Source organism: Crocuta crocuta, unplaced genomic scaffold (genome assembly GCF_008692635.1).
Source record: "Crocuta crocuta isolate KB4526 unplaced genomic scaffold, BGI_CrCroc_1.0 scaffold348, whole genome shotgun sequence".
NCBI lineage: Eukaryota > Metazoa > Chordata > Mammalia > Carnivora > Hyaenidae > Crocuta > Crocuta crocuta.
Genome location: NW_027529573.1, coordinates 6,242,740 through 6,247,205, shown reverse-complemented (window position 1 = coordinate 6,247,205; position 4,466 = coordinate 6,242,740). Strand labels below are relative to the sequence as shown.

Below are 4,466 nucleotides of genomic sequence, written 5' to 3'. Positions count from 1 at the left end.
CGGGCTTAAAGCCTCCAGATCCACCTTTGTAGAGCCCTCTCGGGGCTCTAGCTGCTCGAGAGCCCTTCTAGGCCATTAGCAGCCACCAGGCCCAGCAGGGACCCAGCCGTTAGGGCTCATCCTTTATCACAATGTATCTGTCTTCGTACAACACTTGCAGTTTTAAATAGCATTTTTCTCTCCCTTTAGATGATCTCTGGTAGGAGGTTCTCGGAGGCAAACAATCTATAATCTTTTGTGTCATTCATCTGTTCATCCATTCATTCACTCACTTATTCATTCAACACATATTTATTAAGCCAGGTCAGGAGTGCCAAGGGCAGATGCCGGAGGAACAAATACTGTGGTGCTCGCTTCTAGAAACCCGCTGACGGGTTGCCCCTCTCACCTGTGGGTTGTGGCGACAGGAAGGGTTATCGCCCTGAGTATTGTCTGAGACTGGAAAACCGAACCCGCAAGATGTTGCGCTATCGGGAGGGGGCATCCGTAGCCTTCACCGTGCAAAGGGGTTCGCTGTGGGATGACACAAATCCAGAGAACTTTAGAATCTGATGGGATGTGAGGCACTAGCTCATTTGATTCCTTTGCTAGGCAGGGGTGGGCCGTGGGATTTAAACGACGTGAGAGGCTTGGTTCCAGTTTTTCAGCCATGCCAGAGTCAGGGGGTCACATTCCGTGTGGCTTCTTGCTTCCGGGACGAGGCTCTTCCCATCATGCCTTGCATGACATAGAGAAGCTCCCAACAGCGATGAGGAAAGGATCAGTGATAAATTTTTTTGAGTGCTTTTTATGTGTCAGACGGTATTCTAAGTGCTTTTCATGGTGCCACAACATTGTTCTCCTACCAATGCCGTTAATACTGCTGAGAGAGTGCTGAGGCACAGAGAGATTAAGCGACTTGTCTAAGGTCACACAGCTCAGAAGTACTGGCACTGGAGTTCCAATCCAGGCCATCAGGCTCCTGAGCCCACAACACCCTATGGCTTCTCCTTAGAGAGGGACTCCTTGACCCGGGGCCCTCGTAGAGAAATGCGTTTCCACTTACACATTTATTTACTTATTTATTTTTAAAGTTTATCTATTTTTGAAAGAGAGAGAGCAGGGGAGGGGCAGAGAGAAAGAGAGACACAGACTCCGAAGCACGCTCCAGGCTCTGAGCTGTCATCACAGAGCACAATGCGGGGCTCGAACTCATGGACCACGAGATCATGACCTGAGCCGAAGTTGGAGGTTTAACCGACTGAGCCACCCAGGCGCCCCATCACCTACATATTTAAAGGAAGGGACTTCAATGCCATGCAAACCAATGCTTGGTATCGATCTCCCGACAGGTCTTTTAAAGCACTGGGCTGCTACGCATAGAGCCGCCATTAAGGTTTGTAAAGCTTTGCTGATAAAATAAAAGCAGGGCCTACCTATGATGCACGCAACAAGAAGTGGGACTGTGATCAAGGCTACAGGTGAAATGGGATCACCTGTCTGTGTGCTGGAAATGCCTGCAGACTTTACAGAGTGAGAAGATTGGGAATAAACCCATTCAAATGCCAACGGTGTGTATTGCTCTTTGGGTAGCACTTATGACACACAAGCTTACAACACAATCATGTCACTCTCAGTAGTGACTGAATTAAATATTGCAATATTTTTTTTTAAATATTTTTATTTATTTCTAGGAGAGAGAGAGAGACAGCGTGAGCAGGGGAGGGTCAGAGAGAGAGGGAGACACAGAATTGGAAACAGGCTCCAGGCTCTGAGCTGGCAGTCAGCACAGAGCCCGACGCGGGGCTCGAACCCACGAACCGCGAGATCATGACCTAAGCGAAAGTCGGACGCTTAACCGACTAAGCCACCCAGGCGCCCCTTAAATATTGCAATATTAATAAATGAAGATTAGGCATGTTCTGCTGGTCTCCAACATCGGCCCCTTCGGGTCTTTGAGTTGACTTTTTTTTCCTGCGGGCTTGATTAATTTCCAGGAACATCCCTCACTTCACGGTCCCCACTCCTCCCCACCTTTTATAGTCTGGGGATTCTCTCTATGAGTAGGTAGTCCCAGCTCAGCCCGGAATCTAAAACAAAAAAGACCAGTTAGCTCTCTACTTGGCTTTTTCCTATGAAGTGGCTATCAAAATTAACCCTGGAGAGTACGCACTTTAATGTAGCCATCTCGGCTACATTTTCTGGAAACTCATAAAAGGGAACAGAGAAGAGAGAACACTATGAACCTTGTAGGAACTTAGGAGTTCCATCTATTGTCATAGGCAGTGGGACCCAAAGCCATTTAAATCATCTGGGGGAAGGGGAGGGAGGGGCCGTAATTATTTGCAAGGGGTGTGATAGGCAGCCTGGTACAAATGGGCTGCCCTTTGTTTTCTCTGCTCATGGTAATGATTGCAGGCTGGCCATGGTGTTTAGCAACAGTCTCTAACAGGTCACTTATGACAGCTTCATCACTCTCATTAGCGCCTTTTGTTTGCAGTGAACACAGAAAGCTGTTCAGCATTAAGGGAGTCAAGGGAAAGAAAGAGAGGAGGGGGTGGAAAAAGCCAAGGAGAGAAAAGCCAGGGAAACAAGGTTCGCACACTATTAATACCAAGGAAAAATACCTCTGAGTGCTCCAGTCAGCTGACTCTGATGGTGAAGCGACCGCAGTTAGGGGACCCAATCTTGGACTCCCTGTTCTTTCTCCTAGAAGAGTAATTGCTTATGTTTATGGCCGCTGATCATTTGTGCCAATTTTGGTTCCTCGAAAAGCCCTAGGGGGATGTTATTTTTGGTAAAGGGTCTTCCTGCTTCAAGTGTAATGACTGAGTAACTAGTTTCAGTATCTCCTCTCGCATGCCAGGGTAAAATGAAGCAAAACCAATAGAGGAAGTGCAGTGATCTTTGTCGGGGACCCCCTGGATGTCAGGCAAGGTGGCATATGTTGCTCCTGAAATCACCCGGCCAGCCAGAGCCGAGGAGGGATTTGAATTCAGTTGTGTGTCTCTTGTTGCAGGTTTATTACACCTCGCTACGCAAGCGCGCGTGCAGCACACACACACACACACACCCCAACCCCCTTGCCCCCCAAACAAAACAAGCACAACTGCCCCCCAAATTCTTAACTGACGACAGAGGCAAGGTTAAAAATCTCAGCTCTTGCAAGATCATGAAAAAGTAGGCAAGACGTATGTATTTTCAGGATCTGATCATGAGAAAGCTTGAGTGATCAAAAGACATCTTGAAACGCATCGATTGTGCTCACTAAGTCATGAAAATGTGTTAACACTTCTTTGGGGAACTTACCCTCTCCTCCTGGGGTGACCTTTGACAAGACATTCTGTGTTCCCATTTTTAGGCAAAAGACAAAAAAAGTGGGGAGAAGATGAAAGGTCGACACTTGGCTCACGCAGATCTTTGTCTCATCAGTGCATCTTGCTCGTGCTGGCTCTGCTGCGCGGCCGAGCTCCTTTGACTCATGTTCCGGCTCCTTACGTCCTTCTTATCCTTTTCTGGACAACTTTACCAATATCGTGCCTTAGATCTTGAGAAGTATCTGGTAAAACTGGCCAATTGGGATGGCAGGCATAACTGGGAAACAGATGGGGGCGGGGGTATGGGGTAAGGGAGGGAGGGAGAAAGAGGGCTGTCGTTCTTCAAGATGACCCAGGAGTGGCTGCTTCTGCCGTGACATTACATTTAATGCCTCAAACTGGACCCGAGCCATTTCTGGTGAACTCCGTTAACCCTGTAAGCTATTGACAGGACAGTTACTCACTGAGTACTGAGTCTAGGCTCCTGGTGCAATGTGACAGATGGGCACGAATTCAGGGGGATTGAAAGAAATTAATTCCCAGGGGCGCCTGGGTGGCTCAGTCTCTTGAGCACAGACTCTTGATTTCGGCTCTGGTCATGATCTCCCAGTTCTTGGGTTCGAGCCCTTCATTGGGCTCTGCACTGACAGCATGGAGCCTGCTTGGGATTCTCTCTCTCCCTCTCTGTCCCTCGCTCCCCCCACCCCTTCAAAATTAATAAATAAATCTAAAAAAAAAGAATTCCCAGCTCGGGTCATCTTAGGACTTCCTGGGTGTCCCTTCCCACCACTCCAGCCAGAGTCCCACATGGGTTCTAAACCGGAATTGTGTGTACCGCTGGGGAAAACTAAGAAGCAATGAAAACCTCAGGCTGGGGTGGGTGGTGGCGGGCAGACGCAGAGACCAAGACCGAGACTGAGGATCAGGAAGCTGGAAATTCCCTCCTGCCTTGGTATTTGGGTTCTCGCTTTTCCACTTCCCCAAATCACCCCCGCGGTGGCCCCTGCGCACAGTGGGTGCTTCCTAATGGTCTCTTTAACTGATGGTAAAACCCCAAGAGCCAGACGTCTACTTCTCGTTCTCAGCGACCATGGTACCCTCCAAACTCCAACCTCTCACTTGAGTGCAAGGGAGAGGGCCCACCTTGACCAGAGGGAGCGCTCCTCCGTC

General features: G+C 48.9%; 1 long non-coding RNA gene across 1 annotated transcript; it reads right to left on the bottom strand.

The window, feature by feature from the left end:
* Nucleotides 1–308: 308 nt before the first annotated feature.
* On the bottom strand, nt 309–3,620 carry LOC144229494 (uncharacterized). The gene is made up of 3 exons (XR_013334501.1): nt 3,289–3,620; nt 2,607–2,688; nt 309–513 (listed from the first exon to the last, which is right to left on the bottom strand). It is a non-coding gene; the product is annotated as an uncharacterized LOC144229494 (long non-coding RNA).
* Between the last annotated feature and the right edge of the window lie 846 nt (nt 3,621–4,466).